Source organism: Taudactylus pleione, unplaced genomic scaffold (assembly GCF_031769625.1).
Source record: "Taudactylus pleione unplaced genomic scaffold, aTauple2 ptg000085l, whole genome shotgun sequence".
Lineage (NCBI taxonomy): Eukaryota > Metazoa > Chordata > Amphibia > Anura > Myobatrachidae > Taudactylus > Taudactylus pleione.
In genome coordinates, this window is record NW_028284487.1 from 13,349,066 (window position 1) to 13,369,283 (window position 20,218).

General features: G+C 37.4%; 18 non-coding genes across 18 annotated transcripts; all 18 read left to right on the plus strand.

Annotated features, from left to right (window-relative positions):
- Positions 1-414: 414 nt before the first annotated feature.
- Positions 415-486, plus strand: TRNAQ-CUG (transfer RNA glutamine (anticodon CUG)). The gene has a single exon. It is a non-coding gene; the product is annotated as a tRNA-Gln (tRNA).
- Positions 487-3,461: 2,975 nt separating this feature from the next.
- TRNAQ-CUG (transfer RNA glutamine (anticodon CUG)) lies at positions 3,462-3,533 on the plus strand. The gene has a single exon. It is a non-coding gene; the product is annotated as a tRNA-Gln (tRNA).
- Positions 3,534-4,476: 943 nt separating this feature from the next.
- Positions 4,477-4,548, plus strand: TRNAQ-CUG (transfer RNA glutamine (anticodon CUG)). Its single transcript has one exon. It is a non-coding gene; the product is annotated as a tRNA-Gln (tRNA).
- A 944-nt stretch (positions 4,549-5,492) lies between these two features.
- On the plus strand, positions 5,493-5,564 carry TRNAQ-CUG (transfer RNA glutamine (anticodon CUG)). The gene has a single exon. It is a non-coding gene; the product is annotated as a tRNA-Gln (tRNA).
- A 944-nt stretch (positions 5,565-6,508) lies between these two features.
- On the plus strand, positions 6,509-6,580 carry TRNAQ-CUG (transfer RNA glutamine (anticodon CUG)). Its single transcript has one exon. It is a non-coding gene; the product is annotated as a tRNA-Gln (tRNA).
- Positions 6,581-7,524: 944 nt separating this feature from the next.
- TRNAQ-CUG (transfer RNA glutamine (anticodon CUG)) lies at positions 7,525-7,596 on the plus strand. Its single transcript has one exon. It is a non-coding gene; the product is annotated as a tRNA-Gln (tRNA).
- Positions 7,597-8,540: 944 nt separating this feature from the next.
- Positions 8,541-8,612, plus strand: TRNAQ-CUG (transfer RNA glutamine (anticodon CUG)). The gene has a single exon. It is a non-coding gene; the product is annotated as a tRNA-Gln (tRNA).
- A 944-nt stretch (positions 8,613-9,556) lies between these two features.
- Positions 9,557-9,628, plus strand: TRNAQ-CUG (transfer RNA glutamine (anticodon CUG)). The gene has a single exon. It is a non-coding gene; the product is annotated as a tRNA-Gln (tRNA).
- A 944-nt stretch (positions 9,629-10,572) lies between these two features.
- Positions 10,573-10,644, plus strand: TRNAQ-CUG (transfer RNA glutamine (anticodon CUG)). Its single transcript has one exon. It is a non-coding gene; the product is annotated as a tRNA-Gln (tRNA).
- Positions 10,645-11,588: 944 nt separating this feature from the next.
- Positions 11,589-11,660, plus strand: TRNAQ-CUG (transfer RNA glutamine (anticodon CUG)). Its single transcript has one exon. It is a non-coding gene; the product is annotated as a tRNA-Gln (tRNA).
- A 944-nt stretch (positions 11,661-12,604) lies between these two features.
- Positions 12,605-12,676, plus strand: TRNAQ-CUG (transfer RNA glutamine (anticodon CUG)). The gene has a single exon. It is a non-coding gene; the product is annotated as a tRNA-Gln (tRNA).
- Positions 12,677-13,620: 944 nt separating this feature from the next.
- Positions 13,621-13,692, plus strand: TRNAQ-CUG (transfer RNA glutamine (anticodon CUG)). Its single transcript has one exon. It is a non-coding gene; the product is annotated as a tRNA-Gln (tRNA).
- Positions 13,693-14,636: 944 nt separating this feature from the next.
- Positions 14,637-14,708, plus strand: TRNAQ-CUG (transfer RNA glutamine (anticodon CUG)). The gene has a single exon. It is a non-coding gene; the product is annotated as a tRNA-Gln (tRNA).
- Positions 14,709-15,652: 944 nt separating this feature from the next.
- TRNAQ-CUG (transfer RNA glutamine (anticodon CUG)) lies at positions 15,653-15,724 on the plus strand. Its single transcript has one exon. It is a non-coding gene; the product is annotated as a tRNA-Gln (tRNA).
- A 944-nt stretch (positions 15,725-16,668) lies between these two features.
- Positions 16,669-16,740, plus strand: TRNAQ-CUG (transfer RNA glutamine (anticodon CUG)). The gene has a single exon. It is a non-coding gene; the product is annotated as a tRNA-Gln (tRNA).
- A 943-nt stretch (positions 16,741-17,683) lies between these two features.
- TRNAQ-CUG (transfer RNA glutamine (anticodon CUG)) lies at positions 17,684-17,755 on the plus strand. Its single transcript has one exon. It is a non-coding gene; the product is annotated as a tRNA-Gln (tRNA).
- Positions 17,756-18,698: 943 nt separating this feature from the next.
- TRNAQ-CUG (transfer RNA glutamine (anticodon CUG)) lies at positions 18,699-18,770 on the plus strand. Its single transcript has one exon. It is a non-coding gene; the product is annotated as a tRNA-Gln (tRNA).
- Positions 18,771-19,714: 944 nt separating this feature from the next.
- On the plus strand, positions 19,715-19,786 carry TRNAQ-CUG (transfer RNA glutamine (anticodon CUG)). Its single transcript has one exon. It is a non-coding gene; the product is annotated as a tRNA-Gln (tRNA).
- The last annotated feature ends 432 nt before the right edge of the window (positions 19,787-20,218 follow it).

Consider the following 20,218-nt stretch of genomic DNA (forward strand, 5'->3'; position numbering starts at 1 on the left):
ATACACAGGGCGAGAATAACAATGTGGTGGAAGGAGCAACAGTCCTCCACATAAAAATAGGCTCACCATCAACTGTACGGTTGGCCATAAATCATAAGTATTAAATTGTAGTTTTATTTTTCTCATCAAACTGTTATTTTTCTACTTTTCTGTATTTAGAGAGAAATTGGGGCTGACAGTGTAGGCGTTGTACACACCCACTTGGATCTGGCTACATCCACATAGCACTGGTCACATCTCCTCCCCATTTCAGTTTATGCCCTGAAACATTTTAGCCCCTGACCCATGTGGCCCTTAGTCCGGCCTTAACAATATGCAAATAGTTTGGTAGCATTTCAAAGATTTTAAGCACCTCCAGTTTAGTATACAGTTTATTATATGTGGACTGTTACAGCCTGGCATAACATATCAATAGGTTCCATGGTGTAATGGTTAGCACTCTGGACTCTGAATCTAGCGATCCGAGTTCATATCTCGGTGGGACCTTGTTTAAATATTTATTGTAAAAAAACTAAACAAATATGACACATTATAAAATATGTATGTATTCGTGGCCGATTGGTTTTGGCGATGGACTAGAAATCCATTGGGGTCTCCCACCGCATTTTCAAATACTGCCTACTACATTTTGGCTTGCTGGAAAAATGTCATTGAAATAAATTTTAAACCAATACTCAAACATTTTAGAAACCATTCAGTGATCATAAACACCTGTAGAATAAACCAAAAATGCTTCCTTTCTATGCCATGGGGGTGTGCCTACTATTATATTATCATAGTTATGTTATTTGCACCTAATACCAGCAATATTCCCCCATATCATCTAATTTATCAATCTCCTTCATGATTTACCATATCACCATGTACTTTAGCTTTCTCTAAAAAATCATCATATCACCATTTTGGGCAATCACAATCTGGGATGTGAAATCCATTGCTACAGCACTCAAAAAGGTAACAGAGGGTTTTTCTGCTTTGCCATAAAAAGTTATTTATACATAGAGTTGAAAACAATACACAGGGCGAGAATAACAATGGGGTGGAAGGAGCAACAGTCCTCCATATAAAAATAGGCTCACCATCAACTGTACGGTTGGCCATAAATCATAAGTATTAAAATTGTAGTTTTATTTTTCTCATCAAACTATGTTATCTTTCTACTTTTCTGTATTTAGAGAGAAATTGGGGCTGACAGTGTAGGCGTTGTACACACCCACTTGGATCTGGCTACATCCACATAGCACTGGTCACATCTCCTCCCCATTTCAGTTTAGGCCCTGAAACATTTTAGCCCCTGACCCATGTGGCCCTTAGTCCGGCCTTAACAATATGCAAATAGTTTGGTAGCATTTCAAAGATTTTAAGCACCTCCAGTTTAGTATACAGTTTATTATATGTGGACTGTTACAGCCTGGCATAACATATCAATAGGTTCCATGGTGTAATGGTTAGCACTCTGGACTCTGAATCCACCGATCTGAGTTCATATCTCGGTGGGACCTTGTCTAAATATTTATTGTAAAAAAAGTAAACAAATATGACACATTATAAAATATGTATGTATTCGTGGCCGATTGGTTTTGGCGATGGACTAGAAATCCATTGGGGTCTCCCACCGCGTTTTCAAATACTGCCTACTACATTTTGGCTTGCTGGAAAAATGTCATTGAAATAAATTTTAAACCAATACTCAAACATTTTAGAAACCATTCAGTGATCATAAACACCTGTAGAATAAACCAAAAATGCTTCCTTTCTATGCCATGGGGGTGTGCCTACTATTATATTATCATAGTTATGTTATTTGCACCTAATACCAGCAATATTCCCCCATATCATCTAATTTATCAATCTCCTTCATGATTTACCATATCACCATGTACTTTAGCTTTCTCTAAAAAATCATCATATCACCATTTTGGGCAATCACAATCTGGGATGTGAAATCCATTGCTACAGCACTCAAAAAGGTAACAGAGGGTTTTTCTGCTTTGCCATAAAAAGTTATTTATACATAGAGTTGAAAACAATACACAGGGCGAGAATAACAATGGGGTGGAAGGAGCAACAGTCCTCCACATAAAAATAGGCTCACCATCAACTGTACGGTTGGCCATAAATCATAAGTATTAAAATTGTAGTTTTATTTTTCTCATCAAACTATGTTATCTTTCTACTTTTCTGTATTTAGAGAGAAATTGGGGCTGACAGTGTAGGCGTTGTACACACCCACTTGGATCTGGCTACATCCACATAGCACTGGTCACATCTCCTCCCCATTTCAGTTTAGGCCCTGAAACATTTTAGCCCCTGACCCATGTGGCTCTTAGTCCGGCCTTAACAATATGCAAATAGTTTGGTAGCATTTCAAAGATTTTAAGCACCTCCAGTTTAGTATACAGTTTATTATATGTGGACTGTTACAGCCTGGCATAACATATCAATAGGTTCCATGGTCTAATGGTTAGCACTCTGGACTCTGAATCTAGCGATCCGAGTTCAAATCTCGGTGGGACCTTGTTTATATATTTATTGTAAAAATAGTAAACAAATATGACACGTTATAAAATATAAAATATTCGTGGCCGATGGGTTTTGGCGATGGACTAGAAATCCATTGGGGTCTCCCACCGCGTGTTCAAATACTGCCGACTACATTTTGGCTTGCTGGAAAAATGTCATTGAAATAAATTTTAAACCAATACTCAAACATTTTAGAAACCATTCAGTGATCATAAACCCCTGTAGAATAAACCAAAAATGCTTCCTTTCTATGCCATGGGGGTGTGCCTACTATTATATTATCATAGTTATGTTATTTGCACCTGATACCAGCAATATTCCCCCATATCATCTAATTTATCAATCTCCTTCATGATTTACCATATCACCATGTACTTTAGCTTTCTCTAAAAAATCATCATATCACCATTTTGGGCAATCACAATCTGGGATGTGAAATCCATTGCTACAGCACTCAAGAAGGTAACAGAGGGTTTTTCTGGTTTGCCATAAAAAGTTATTTATACATAGAGTTGAAAACAATACACAGGGCGAGAATAACAATGGGGTGGATGGAGCAACAGTCCTCCACATTAAAATAGGCCCATCATCAACTATACGGTTGGCCATAAATCATAAATATCAAAATTGTAGTTTTAGTTTTCTCATCAAACTATGTTATTTATCTACTTTTCTGTATTTAGAGAGAAATTGGGGCTGACAGTGTAGGCGTTGTACACACCCACTTGGATCTGGCTACATCCACATAGCACTGGTCACATCTCCTCACCTTTTCAGTATAGGCCCTGAAACATTTTAGCCCCTGACCCATGTGGCCCTTAATCCGGCCTTAACAATATGCAAATAGATTGGTAGCATTTCAAAGATTTTAAGCATCTCCAGTTTAGTTTACAGTTTATTATATGTGGACTGTTACAGCCTGGCATAACATATCAATAGGTTCCATGGTGTAATGGTTAGCACTCTGGACTCTGAATACAGCGATCCGAGTTCAAATTTCGGTGGGACCATGTTTAAATATTTATTGTAAAAATAGTAAACAAATATGACACGTTATAAAATATTAAATATTCGTGGCCGATGGGTTTTGGCGATGGACTAGAAATCCATTGGGGTCTCCCACCGCATGTTCAAATACTGCCGACTACATTTTGGCTTGCTGGAAAAATGTCATTGAAATAAATTTTAAACCAATACTCAAGCATTTTAGAAACCATTCAGTAATAATAAACACCTGTAGAATAAACCAAAAATGCTTCCTTTCTTTGCCATGGGGGTGTGCCTACTATTATATTATCATAGTTATGTTATTTGCACCTGATACCAGCAATATTCCCCCATATCATCTAATTTATCAATCTCCTTCATGATTTACCATATCACCATGTACTTTAGCTTTCTCTAAAAAATCATCATATCACCATTTTGGGCAATCACAATCTGGGATGTGAAATCCATTGCTACAGCACTCAAAAAGGTAACAGAGGGTTTTTCTGGTTTGCCATAAAAAGTTATTTATACATAGAGTTGAAAACAATACACAGGGCGAGAATAACAATGGGGTGGATGGAGCAACAGTCCTCCACATAAAAATAGGCTCACCATCAACTGTACGGTTGGCCATAAATCATAAGTATTAAAATTGTAGTTTTAGTTTTCTCATCAAACTATGTTATTTTTCTACTTTTCTGTATTTAGAGAGAAATTGGGGCTGACAGTGTAGGCGTTGTACACACCCACTTGGATCTGGCTACATCCACATAGCACTGGTCACATCTCCTCCCCATTTAAGTTTAGTCCCTGAAACATTTTAGCCCCTGACCCATGTGGCCCTTAGTCCGGCCTTAACAAAATGCAAATAGTTTGGTAGCGTTTCAAAGATTTTAAGCACCTCCAGTTTAGTATACAGTTTATTATATGTGGACTGTTACAGCCTGGCTTAACATGTCAATAGGTTCCATGGTGTAATGGTTAGCACTCTGGACTCTGAATCCAGTGATCCAAGTTCAAATCTCGGTGGGACCTTGATTAAATAAGTATCGTATAAAAAGTAAACAAATATGACACATTATAAAATATGTATGTATTCGTGGCCGATTGGTTTTGGCGATGGACTAGAAATCCATTGGGGTCTCCCACCGCGTTTTCAAATACTGCCTACTAGATTTTGGCTTGCTGGAAAAATGTCATTGAAATAAATTTTAAACCAATACTCAAGCGTTTTAGAAACCATTCAGTGATAATAAACACCTGTAGAATAAACCAAAAATGCTTCCTTTCTTTGCCATGGGGGTGTGCCTACTATTATATTATCATAGTTATGTTATTTGCACCTGATACCAGCAATATTCCCCCATATCATCTAATTTATCAATCTCCTTCATGATTTACCATATCACCATGTACTTTAGCTTTCTCTAAAAAATCATCATATCACCATTTTGGGCAATCACAATCTGGGATGTGAAATCCATTGCTACAGCACTCAAAAAGGTAACAGAGGGTTTTTCTGGTTTGCCATAAAAAGTTATTTATACATAGAGTTGAAAACAATACACAGGGCGAGAATAACAATGGGGTGGATGGAGCAACAGTCCTCCACATAAAAATAGGCTCACCATCAACTGTACGGTTGGCCATAAATCATAAGTATTAAAATTGTAGTTTTAGTTTTCTCATCAAACTATGTTATTTTTCTACTTTTCTGTATTTAGAGAGAAATTGGGGCTGACAGTGTAGGCGTTGTACACACCCACTTGGATCTGGCTACATCCACATAGCACTGGTCACATCTCCTCCCCATTTCAGTTTAGGCCCTGAAACATTTTAGCCCCTGACCCATGTGGCCCTTAGTCCGGCCTAAACAAAATGCAAATAGTTTGGTAGCGTTTCAAAGATTTTAAGCACCTCCAGTTTAGTATACAGTTTATTAAATGTGGACTGTTACAGCCTGGCATAACATGTCAATAGGTTCCATGGTGTAATGGTTAGCACTCTGGACTCTGAATCCAGTGATCCAAGTTCAAATCTCGGTGGGACCTTGATTAAATATTTATTGTATAAAAAGTAAACAAATATGACACATTATAAAATATGTATGTATTCGTGGCCGATTGGTTTTGGCGAAGGACTAGAAATCCATTGGGGTCTCCCACCGCGTTTTCAAATACTGCCTACTAGATTTTGGCTTGCTGGAAAAATGTCATTGAAATAAATTTTAAACCAATACTCAAACATTTTAGAAACCATTCAGTGATCATAAACACCTGTAGAATAAATCAAAAATGCTTCCTTTCTATGCCATGGGGGTGTGCCTACTATTATATTATCATAGTTATGTTATTTGCACCTGATACCAGCAATATTCCCCCATATCATCTAATTTATCAATCTCCTTCATGATTTACCATATCACCATGTACTTTAGCTTTCTCTAAAAAATCATCATATCACCATTTTGGGCAATCACAATCTGGGATGTGAAATCCATTGCTACAGCACTCAAAAAGGTAACAGAGGGTTTTTCTGGTTTGCCATAAATAGTTATTTATACATAGAGTTGAAAACAATACACAGGGCGAGAATAACAATGGGGTGGATGGAGCAACAGTCCTCCACATTAAAATAGGCCCATCATCAACTATACGGTTGGCCATAAATCATAAATTTCAAAATTGTAGTTTTAGTTTTCTCATCAAACTATGTTATTTTTCTACTTTTCTGTATTTAGAGAGAAATTGGGGCTGACAGTGTAGGCGTTGTACACACCCACTTGGATCTGGCTACATCCACATAGCACTGGTCACATCTCCTCACCTTTTCAGTATAGGCCCTGAAACATTTTAGCCCCTGACCCATGTGGCCCTTAATCCGGCCTTAACAATATGCAAATAGATTGGTAGCATTTCAAAGATTTTAAGCACCTCCAGTTTAGTATACAGTTTATTATATGTGGACTGTTACAGCCTGGCATAACATGTCAATAGGTTCCATGGTGTAATGGTTAGCACTCTGGACTCTGAATCCAGTGATCTGAGTTCAAATCTCGGTGGGACCTTGTTTAAATATTTATTGTAAAAAAAGTAAACAAATATGACACGTTATAAAATATGTATGTATTCGTGGCCGATAGGTTTTGGCGATGGACTAGAAATCCATTGGGGTCTCCCAGCGCGTGTTGAAATACTGCTGACTACATTTTGGCTTGCTGGAAAAATGTCATTGAAATAAATTTTAAACCAATACTCAAACGTTTTAGAAACCATTCAGTAATAATAAACACCTGTAGAATAAACCAAAAATGCTTCCTTTCTTTGCCATGGGGGTGTGCCTACTATTATATTATCATAGTTATGTTATTTGCACCTGATACCAGCAATATTCCCCCATATCATCTAATTTATCAATCTCCTTCATGATTTACCATATCACCATGTACTTTAGCTTTCTCTAAAAAATCATCATATCACCATTTTGGGCAATCACAATCTGGGATGTGAAATCCATTGCTACAGCACTCAAAAAGGTAACAGAGGGTTTTTCTGGTTTGCCATAAAAAGTTATTTATACATAGAGTTGAAAACAATACACAGGGCGAGAATAACAATGGGGTGGATGGAGCAACAGTCCTCCACATAAAAATAGGCTCACCATCAACTGTACGGTTGGCCATAAATCATAAGTATTAAAATTGTAGTTTTAGTTTTCTCATCAAACTATGTTATTTTTCTACTTTTCTGTATTTAGAGAGAAATTGGGGCTGACAGTGTAGGCGTTGTACACACCCACTTGGATCTGGCTACATCCACATAGCACTGGTCACATCTCCTCCCCAGTTCAGTTTAGGCCCTGAAACATTTTAGCCCCTGACCCATGTGGCCCTTAGTCCGGCCTTAACAAAATGCAAATAGTTTGGTAGCGTTTCAAAGATTTTAAGCACCTCCAGTTTAGTATACAGTTTATTATATGTGGACTGTTACAGCCTGGCATAATGCGTCAAATGGTTCCATGGTGTAATGGTTAGCACTCTGGACTCTGAATCCAGTGATCCAAGTTCAAATCTCGGTGGGACCTTGATAAAATATTTATTGTAAAAAAAGTAAATAAATATGACACATTATAAAATATGTATGTATTCGTGGCCGATTGGTTTTGGCGATGGACTAGAAATCCATTGGGGTCTCCTACCGCATTTTCAAATACTGCTTACTTCATTTTCGCTTGCTGGAAAAATGTCATTGAAATAAATTTTAAACCAATACTCAAACATTTTAGAAACCATTCAGTGATCATAAACCCCTGTAGAATAAACCAAAAATGCTTCCTTTCTTTGCCATGGGGGTGTGCCTACTATTATATTATCATAGTTATGTTATTTGCACCTGATACCAGCAATATTCCCCCATATAATCTAATTTATCAATCTCCTTCATGATTTACCATATCACCATGTACTTTAGCTTTCTCTAAAAAATCATCATATCACCATTTTGTGCAATCACAATCTGGGATGTTAAATCCATTGCTACAGCACTCAAGAAGGTAGCAGAGGGTTTTTCTGGTTTGCCATAAAAAGTTATTTATACATAGAGTTGAAAACAATACACAGGGCGAGAATAACAATGGGGTGGATGGAGCTACAGTCCTCCACATAAAAATAGGCCGACCATCAAGTGTACGGTTGGCCATAAATCATAAGTATTAAAATTGTAGTTTTAGTTTTCTCATCAAACTATGTTATTTTTCTACTTTTCTGTATGTAGAGAGAAATTGGGGCTGACAGTGTAGGCGTTGTACACACCCACTTGGATCTGGCTATATCCACATAGCACTGGTCACAGCTCCTCCCCTTCTCAGTATAGGCCCTGAAACATTTTAGCCCCTGACCCATGTGGCCCTTAGTCCGGCCTTAACAAAATGCAAATAGTTTGGTAGCGTTTCAAAGATTTTAAGCACCTCCAGTTTAGTATACAGTTTATTATATGTGGACTGTTACAGCCTGGCATAACATGTCAATAGGTTCCATGGTGTAATGGTTAGCACTCTGGACTCTGAATCCAGCGATCCGAGTTCAAATCTCGGTGGGACCTTTTTTAAATATTTATTGTAAAAATAGTAAACAAATATGACACGTTATAAAATATGTATGTATTCGTGGCCGATTGGTTTTGGCGATGGACTAGAAATCCATTGGGTTATCCCAGCGCGTTTTGAAATACTGCCGACTACATTTTGGCTTGCTGGAAAAATGTCATTGAAATAAATTTTAAACCAATACTCAAACATTTTAGAAACCATTCAGTGATCATAAACCCCTGTAGAATAAACCAAAAATGCTTCCTTTCTTTGCCATGGGGGTGTGCCTACTATTATATTATCATAGTTATGTTATTTGCACCTGATACCAGCAATATTCCCCCATATCATCTAATTTATCAATCTCCTTCATGATTTACCATATCACCATGTACTTTAGCTTTCTCTAAAAAATCATCATATCACCATTTTGGGCAATCACAATGTGGGATGTGAAATCCATTGCTACAGCACTCAAGAAGGTAGCAGAGGGTTTTTCTGGTTTGCCATAAAAAGTTATTTATACATAGAGTTGAAAACAATACACAGGGCGAGAATAACAATGGGGTGGATGGAGCTACAGTCCTCCACATAAAAATAGGCCGACCATCAACTGTACGGTTGGCCATAAATCTTAAGTATTAAAATTGTAGTTTTAGTTTTCTCATCAAACTATGTTATTTTTCTACTTTTCTGTATTTAGAGAGAAATTGGGGCTGACAGTGTAGGCGTTGTACACACCCACTTGGATCTGGCTACATCCACATAGCACTGGTCACATCTCCTCTCCTTTTCAGTATAGGCCCTGAAACATTTTAGCCCCTGACCCATGTGGCCCTTAATCCGGCCTTAACAATATGCAAATAGATTGGTAGCATTTCAAAGATTTTAAGCATCTCCAGTTTAGTATACAGTTTATTATATGTGGACTGTTACAGCCTGGCATAATGCGTCAATAGGTTCCATGGTGTAATGGTTAGCACTCTGGACTCTGAATCCAGTGATCTAAGTTCAAATCTCGGTGGGACCTTGATTAAATATTTATTGTATAAAAAGTAAACAAATATGACACATTATAAAATATGTATGTATTCGTGGCCGATTGGTTTTGGCGAAGGACTAGAAATCCATTGGGGTCTCCCACCGCGTTTTCAAATACTGCCTACTAGATTTTGGCTTGCTGGAAAAATGTCATTGAAATAAATTTTAAACCAATACTCAAACATTTTAGAAACCATTCAGTGATCATAAACACCTGTAGAATAAATCAAAAATGCTTCCTTTCTATGCCATGGGGGTGTGCCTACTATTATATTATCATAGTTATGTTATTTGCACCTGATACCAGCAATATTCCCCCATATCATCTAATTTATCAATCTCCTTCATGATTTACCATATCACCATGTACTTTAGCTTTCTCTAAAAAATCATCATATCACCATTTTGGGCAATCACAATCTGGGATGTGAAATCCATTGCTACAGCACTCAAAAAGGTAACAGAGGGTTTTTCTGGTTTGCCATAAATAGTTATTTATACATAGAGTTGAAAACAATACACAGGGCGAGAATAACAATGGGGTGGATGGAGCAACAGTCCTCCACATTAAAATAGGCCCATCATCAACTATACGGTTGGCCATAAATCATAAATTTCAAAATTGTAGTTTTAGTTTTCTCATCAAACTATGTTATTTTTCTACTTTTCTGTATTTAGAGAGAAATTGGGGCTGACAGTGTAGGCGTTGTACACACCCACTTGGATCTGGCTACATCCACATAGCACTGGTCACATCTCCTCACCTTTTCAGTATAGGCCCTGAAACATTTTAGCCCCTGACCCATGTGGCCCTTAATCCGGCCTTAACAATATGCAAATAGATTGGTAGCATTTCAAAGATTTTAAGCACCTCCAGTTTAGTATACAGTTTATTATATGTGGACTGTTACAGCCTGGCATAACATGTCAATAGGTTCCATGGTGTAATGGTTAGCACTCTGGACTCTGAATCCAGTGATCTGAGTTCAAATCTCGGTGGGACCTTGTTTAAATATTTATTGTAAAAAAAGTAAACAAATATGACACGTTATAAAATATGTATGTATTCGTGGCCGATAGGTTTTGGCGATGGACTAGAAATCCATTGGGGTCTCCCAGCGCGTGTTGAAATACTGCTGACTACATTTTGGCTTGCTGGAAAAATGTCATTGAAATAAATTTTAAACCAATACTCAAACGTTTTAGAAACCATTCAGTAATAATAAACACCTGTAGAATAAACCAAAAATGCTTCCTTTCTTTGCCATGGGGGTGTGCCTACTATTATATTATCATAGTTATGTTATTTGCACTTGATACCAGCAATATTCCCCCATATCATCTAATTTATCAATCTCCTTCATGATTTACCATATCACCATGTACTTTAGCTTTCTCTAAAAAATCATCATATCACCATTTTGGGCAATCACAATCTGGGATGTGAAATCCATTGCTACAGCACTCAAAAAGGTAACAGAGGGTTTTTCTGGTTTGCCATAAAAAGTTATTTATACATAGAGTTGAAAACAATACACAGGGCGAGAATAACAATGGGGTGGATGGAGCAACAGTCCTCCACATAAAAATAGGCTCACCATCAACTGTACGGTTGGCCATAAATCATAAGTATTAAAATTGTAGTTTTAGTTTTCTCATCAAACTATGTTATTTTTCTACTTTTCTGTATTTAGAGAGAAATTGGGGCTGACAGTGTAGGCGTTGTACACACCCACTTGGATCTGGCTACATCCACATAGCACTGGTCACATCTCCTCCCCAGTTCAGTTTAGGCCCTGAAACATTTTAGCCCCTGACCCATGTGGCCCTTAGTCCGGCCTTAACAAAATGCAAATAGTTTGGTAGCGTTTCAAAGATTTTAAGCACCTCCAGTTTAGTATACAGTTTATTATATGTGGACTGTTACAGCCTGGCATAATGCGTCAAATGGTTCCATGGTGTAATGGTTAGCACTCTGGACTCTGAATCCAGTGATCCAAGTTCAAATCTCGGTGGGACCTTGATAAAATATTTATTGTAAAAAAAGTAAATAAATATGACACATTATAAAATATGTATGTATTCGTGGCCGATTGGTTTTGGCGATGGACTAGAAATCCATTGGGGTCTCCTACCGCATTTTCAAATACTGCTTACTTCATTTTCGCTTGCTGGAAAAATGTCATTGAAATAAATTTTAAACCAATACTCAAACATTTTAGAAACCATTCAGTGATCATAAACCCCTGTAGAATAAACCAAAAATGCTTCCTTTCTTTGCCATGGGGGTGTGCCTACTATTATATTATCATAGTTATGTTATTTGCACCTGATACCAGCAATATTCCCCCATATAATCTAATTTATCAATCTCCTTCATGATTTACCATATCACCATGTACTTTAGCTTTCTCTAAAAAATCATCATATCACCATTTTGTGCAATCACAATCTGGGATGTTAAATCCATTGCTACAGCACTCAAGAAGGTAGCAGAGGGTTTTTCTGGTTTGCCATAAAAAGTTATTTATACATAGAGTTGAAAACAATACACAGGGCGAGAATAACAATGGGGTGGATGGAGCTACAGTCCTCCACATAAAAATAGGCCGACCATCAAGTGTACGGTTGGCCATAAATCATAAGTATTAAAATTGTAGTTTTAGTTTTCTCATCAAACTATGTTATTTTTCTACTTTTCTGTATGTAGAGAGAAATTGGGGCTGACAGTGTAGGCGTTGTACACACCCACTTGGATCTGGCTATATCCACATAGCACTGGTCACAGCTCCTCCCCTTCTCAGTATAGGCCCTGAAACATTTTAGCCCCTGACCCATGTGGCCCTTAGTCCGGCCTTAACAAAATGCAAATAGTTTGGTAGCGTTTCAAAGATTTTAAGCACCTCCAGTTTAGTATACAGTTTATTATATGTGGACTGTTACAGCCTGGCATAACATGTCAATAGGTTCCATGGTGTAATGGTTAGCACTCTGGACTCTGAATCCAGCGATCCGAGTTCAAATCTCGGTGGGACCTTTTTTAAATATTTATTGTAAAAATAGTAAACAAATATGACACGTTATAAAATATGTATGTATTCGTGGCCGATTGGTTTTGGCGATGGACTAGAAATCCATTGGGTTATCCCAGCGCGTTTTGAAATACTGCCGACTACATTTTGGCTTGCTGGAAAAATGTCATTGAAATAAATTTTAAACCAATACTCAAACATTTTAGAAACCATTCAGTGATCATAAACCCCTGTAGAATAAACCAAAAATGCTTCCTTTCTTTGCCATGGGGGTGTGCCTACTATTATATTATCATAGTTATGTTATTTGCACCTGATACCAGCAATATTCCCCCATATCATCTAATTTATCAATCTCCTTCATGATTTACCATATCACCATGTACTTTAGCTTTCTCTAAAAAATCATCATATCACCATTTTGGGCAATCACAATGTGGGATGTGAAATCCATTGCTACAGCACTCAAGAAGGTAGCAGAGGGTTTTTCTGGTTTGCCATAAAAAGTTATTTATACATAGAGTTGAAAACAATACACAGGGCGAGAATAACAATGGGGTGGATGGAGCTACAGTCCTCCACATAAAAATAGGCCGACCATCAACTGTACGGTTGGCCATAAATCTTAAGTATTAAAATTGTAGTTTTAGTTTTCTCATCAAACTATGTTATTTTTCTACTTTTCTGTATTTAGAGAGAAATTGGGGCTGACAGTGTAGGCGTTGTACACACCCACTTGGATCTGGCTACATCCACATAGCACTGGTCACATCTCCTCTCCTTTTCAGTATAGGCCCTGAAACATTTTAGCCCCTGACCCATGTGGCCCTTAATCCGGCCTTAACAATATGCAAATAGATTGGTAGCATTTCAAAGATTTTAAGCATCTCCAGTTTAGTATACAGTTTATTATATGTGGACTGTTACAGCCTGGCATAATGCGTCAATAGGTTCCATGGTGTAATGGTTAGCACTCTGGACTCTGAATCCAGTGATCTAAGTTCAAATCTCGGTGGGACCTTGATTAAATATTTATTGTATAAAAAGTAAACAAATATGACACATTATAAAATATGTATGTATTCGTGGCCGATTGGTTTTGGCGAAGGACTAGAAATCCATTGGGGTCTCCCACCGCGTTTTCAAATACTGCCTACTAGATTTTGGCTTGCTGGAAAAATGTCATTGAAATAAATTTTAAACCAATACTCAAACATTTTAGAAACCATTCAGTGATCATAAACACCTGTAGAATAAATCAAAAATGCTTCCTTTCTATGCCATGGGGGTGTGCCTACTATTATATTATCATAGTTATGTTATTTGCACCTGATACCAGCAATATTCCCCCATATCATCTAATTTATCAATCTCCTTCATGATTTACCATATCACCATGTACTTTAGCTTTCTCTAAAAAATCATCATATCACCATTTTGGGCAATCACAATCTGGGATGTGAAATCCATTGCTACAGCACTCAAAAAGGTAACAGAGGGTTTTTCTGGTTTGCCATAAATAGTTATTTATACATAGAGTTGAAAACAATACACAGGGCGAGAATAACAATGGGGTGGATGGAGCAACAGTCCTCCACATTAAAATAGGCCCATCATCAACTATACGGTTGGCCATAAATCATAAATTTCAAAATTGTAGTTTTAGTTTTCTCATCAAACTATGTTATTTTTCTACTTTTCTGTATTTAGAGAGAAATTGGGGCTGACAGTGTAGGCGTTGTACACACCCACTTGGATCTGGCTACATCCACATAGCACTGGTCACATCTCCTCACCTTTTCAGTATAGGCCCTGAAACATTTTAGCCCCTGACCCATGTGGCCCTTAATCCGGCCTTAACAATATGCAAATAGATTGGTAGCATTTCAAAGATTTTAAGCACCTCCAGTTTAGTATACAGTTTATTATATGTGGACTGTTACAGCCTGGCATAACATGTCAATAGGTTCCATGGTGTAATGGTTAGCACTCTGGACTCTGAATCCAGTGATCTGAGTTCAAATCTCGGTGGGACCTTGTTTAAATATTTATTGTAAAAAAAGTAAACAAATATGACACGTTATAAAATATGTATGTATTCGTGGCCGATAGGTTTTGGCGATGGACTAGAAATCCATTGGGGTCTCCCAGCGCGTGTTGAAATACTGCTGACTACATTTTGGCTTGCTGGAAAAATGTCATTGAAATAAATTTTAAACCAATACTCAAACGTTTTAGAAACCATTCAGTAATAATAAACACCTGTAGAATAAACCAAAAATGCTTCCTTTCTTTGCCATGGGGGTGTGCCTACTATTATATTATCATAGTTATGTTATTTGCACTTGATACCAGCAATATTCCCCCATATCATCTAATTTATCAATCTCCTTCATGATTTACCATATCACCATGTACTTTAGCTTTCTCTAAAAAATCATCATATCACCATTTTGGGCAATCACAATCTGGGATGTGAAATCCATTGCTACAGCACTCAAAAAGGTAACAGAGGGTTTTTCTGGTTTGCCATAAAAAGTTATTTATACATAGAGTTGAAAACAATACACAGGGCGAGAATAACAATGGGGTGGATGGAGCAACAGTCCTCCACATAAAAATAGGCTCACCATCAACTGTACGGTTGGCCATAAATCATAAGTATTAAAATTGTAGTTTTAGTTTTCTCATCAAACTATGTTATTTTTCTACTTTTCTGTATTTAGAGAGAAATTGGGGCTGACAGTGTAGGCGTTGTACACACCCACTTGGATCTGGCTACATCCACATAGCACTGGTCACATCTCCTCCCCAGTTCAGTTTAGGCCCTGAAACATTTTAGCCCCTGACCCATGTGGCCCTTAGTCCGGCCTTAACAAAATGCAAATAGTTTGGTAGCGTTTCAAAGATTTTAAGCACCTCCAGTTTAGTATACAGTTTATTATATGTGGACTGTTACAGCCTGGCATAATGCGTCAAATGGTTCCATGGTGTAATGGTTAGCACTCTGGACTCTGAATCCAGTGATCCAAGTTCAAATCTCGGTGGGACCTTGATAAAATATTTATTGTAAAAAAAGTAAATAAATATGACACATTATAAAATATGTATGTATTCGTGGCCGATTGGTTTTGGCGATGGACTAGAAATCCATTGGGGTCTCCTACCGCATTTTCAAATACTGCTTACTTCATTTTGGCTTGCTGGAAAAATGTCATTGAAATAAATTTTAAACCAATACTCAAACATTTTAGAAACCATTCAGTGATCATAAACCCCTGTAGAATAAACCAAAAATGCTTCCTTTCTTTGCCATGGGGGTGTGCCTACTATTATATTATCATAGTTATGTTATTTGCACCTGATACCAGCAATATTCCCCCATATAATCTAATTTATCAATCTCCTTCATGATTTACCATATCACCATGTACTTTAGCTTTCTCTAAAAAATCATCATATCACCATTTTGTGCAATCACAATCTGGGATGTTAAATCCATTGCTACAGCACTCAAGAAGGTAGCAGAGGGTTTTTCTGGTTTGCCATAAAAAGTTATTTATACATAGAGTTGAAAACAATACACAGGGCGAGAATAACAATGGGGTGGATGGAGCTACAGTCCTCCACATAAAAATAGGCCGACCATCAAGTGTACGGTTGGCCATAAATCATAAGTATTAAAATTGTAGTTTTAGTTTTCTCATCAAACTATGTTATTTTTCTACTTTTCTGTATGTAGAGAGAAATTGGGGCTGACAGTGTAGGCGTTGTACACACCCACTTGGATCTGGCTATATCCACATAGCACTGGTCACAGCTCCTCCCCTTCTCAGTATAGGCCCTGAAACATTTTAGCCCCTGACCCATGTGGCCCTTAATCCGGCCTTAACAATATGCAAATAGATTGGTAGCATTTCAAAGATTTTAAGCACCTCCAGTTTAGTATACAGTTTATTATATGTGGACTGTTACAGCCTGACATAACATGTCAATAGGTTCCATGGTGTAATGGTTAGCACTCTGGACTCTGAATCCAGCGATCCGAGTTCAAATCTCAGTGGGACCTTGTTTAAATATTTATTGTAAAAATAGTAAACAAATATGACACGTTATAAAATATAAAATATTCGTGGCCGATAGGTTTTGGCGATGGACTAGAAATCCATTGGGGTCTCCCACCGCGTGTTCAAATACTGCCGACTACATTTTGGCTTGCTGGAAAAATGTCATTGAAATAAATTTTAAAACAATACTCAAACATTTTAGAAACCATTCAGTGATCATAAACCCCTGTAGCATAAACCAAAAATGCTATCTTTCTTTGCCATGGGAGTGTGCCTACTATTATATTATCATAGTTATGTTATTTGCACCTGATACCAGCAATATTCTCCCATATCATTTAATTTATCAATCTCCTTCATGATTTACCATATCACCATGTACTTTAGCTTTCTCTAAAAAATCATCATATCACCATTTTGGGCAATCACAATCTGGGATGTGAAATCCATTGCTACAGCACTCAAAAAGGTAACAGAGGGTTTTTCTGGTTTGCCATAAAAAGTTATTTATACATAGAGTTGAAAACAATACACAGGGCGAGAATAACAATGGGGTGGATGGAGCAACAGTCCTCCACATTAAAATAGGCCCATCATCAACTATACGGTTGGCCATAAATCATAAATATCAAAATTGTAGTTTTAGTTTTCTCGTCAAACTATGTTATTTTTCTACTTTTCTGTATTTAGAGAGAAATTGGGGCTGACAGTGTAGGCGTTGTACACACCCACTTGGATCTGGCTACATCCACATAGCACTGGTCACATCTCCTCACCTTTTCAGTATAGGCCCTGAAACATTTTAGCCCCTGACCCATGTGGCCCTTAATCCGGCCTTAACAATATGCAAATAGATTGGTAGCATTTCAAAGATTTTAAGCATCTCCAGTTTAGTTTACAGTTTATTATATGTGGACTGTTACAGCCTGGCATAACATATCAATAGGTTCCATGGTGTAATGGTTAGCACTCTGGACTCTGAATCCAGCGATCCGAGTTCAAATTTCGGTGGGACCATGTTTAAATATTTATTGTAAAAATAGTAAACAAATATGACACGTTCTAAAATATTAAATATTCGTGGCCGATGGGTTTTGGCGATGGACTAGAAATCCATTGGGTTATCCCAGCGCGTTTTGAAATACTGCCGACTACATTTTGGCTTGCTGGAAAAATGTCATTGAAATAAATTTTAAACCAATACTCAAACATTTTAGAAACCATTCAGTGATCATAAACCCCTGTAGAATAAACCAAAAATGCTTCCTTTCTTTGCCATGGGGGTGTGCCTACTATTATATTATCATAGTTATGTTATTTGCACCTGATACCAGCAATATTCCCCCATATCATCTAATTTATCAATCTCCTTCATGATTTACCATATCACCATGTACTTTAGCTTTCTCTAAAAAATCATCATATCACCATTTTGGGCAATCACAATGTGGGATGTGAAATCCATTGCTACAGCACTCAAGAAGGTAGCAGAGGGTTTTTCTGGTTTGCCATAAAAAGTTATTTATACATAGAGTTGAAAACAATACACAGGGCGAGAATAACAATGGGGTGGATGGAGCTACAGTCCTCTACATAAAAATAGGCCGACCATCAACTGTACGGTTGGCCATAAATCTTAAGTATTAAAATTGTAGTTTTAGTTTTCTCATCAAACTATGTTATTTTTCTACTTTTCTGTATTTAGAGAGAAATTGGGGCTGACAGTGTAGGCGTTGTACACACCCACTTGGATCTGGCTACATCCACATAGCACTGGTCACATCTCCTCTCCTTTTCAGTATAGGCCCTGAAACATTTTAGCCCCTGACCCATGTGGCCCTTAATCCGGCCTTAACAATATGCAAATAGATTGGTAGCATTTCAAAGATTTTAAGCACCTCCAGTTTAGTATACAGTTTATTATATGTGGACTGTTACAGCCTGGCATAACATGTCAATAGGTTCCATGGTGTAATGGTTAGCACTCTGGATTCTGAATCCAGTGATCTGAGTTCAAATCTCGGTGGGACCTTGTTTAAATATTTATTGTAAAAATAGTAAACACATATGACACGTTATAAAATATGTATGTATTCGTGGCCGATAGGTTTTGGCGATGGACTAGAAATCCATTGGGGTCTCCCAGCGCGTGTTGAAATACTGCTGACTACATTTTGGCTTGCTGGAAAAATGTCATTGAAATAAATTTTAAACCAATACTCAAACGTTTTAGAAACCATTCAGTAATAATAAACACCTGTAGAATAAACCAAAAATGCTTCCTTTCTTTGCCATGGGGGTGTGCTTACTATTATATTATCATAGTTATGTTATTTGCACCTGATACCAGCAGTATTCCCCCATATCATCTAATTTATCAATCTCCTTCATGATTTACCATATCACCATGTACTTTAGCTTTCTCTAAAAAATCATCATATCACCATTTTGGGCAATCACAATCTGGGATGTGAAATCCATTGCTACAGCACTCAAAAAGGTAACAGAGGGTTTTTCTGGTTTGCCATAAAAAGTTATTTATACATAGAGTTGAAAACAATACACAGGGCGAGAATAACAATGGGGTGGATGGAGCAACAGTCCTCCACATAAAAATAGGCTCACCATCAACTGTACGGTTGGCCATAAATCATAAGTATTAAAATTGTAGTTTTAGTTTTCTCATCAAACTATGTTATTTTTCTACTTTTCTGTATTTAGAGAGAAATTGGGGCTGACAGTGTAGGCGTTGTACACACCCACTTGGATCTGGCTACATCCACATAGCACTGGTCACATCTCCTCCCCAGTTCAGTTTAGGCCCTGAAACATTTTAGCCCCTGACCCATGTGGCCCTTAGTCCGGCCTTAACAAAATGCAAATAGTTTGGTAGCGTTTCAAAGATTTTAAGCACCTCCAGTTTAGTATACAGTTTATTATATGTGGACTGTTACAGCCTGGCATAACATGTCAATAGGTTCCATGGTGTAATGGTTAGCACTCTGGACTCTGAATCCAGCGATCCGAGTTCAAATCTCGGTGGGACCTTGATAAAATATTTATTGTAAAAAAAGTAAACAAATATGACACATTATAAAATATGTATGTATTCGTGGCCGATTGGTTTTGGCGATGGACTAGAAATCCATTGGGGTCTCCCAGCGCGTGTTGAAATACTGCTGACTACATTTTGGCTTGCTGGAAAAATGTCATTGAAATAAATTTTAAACCAATACTCAAACATTTTAGAAACCATTCAGTGATCATAAACACCTGTAGAATAAACCAAAAATGCTTCCTTTCTATACCATGGGGGTGTGCCTACTATTATATTATCATAGTTATGTTATTTGCACCTGATACCAGCAATATTCCCCCATATCATCTAATTTTTCAATCTCCTTCATGATTTACCTTATGACCATGTACTTTAGCTTTCTCTAAAAAATCATCATATCACCATTTTGCGAAATCACAATC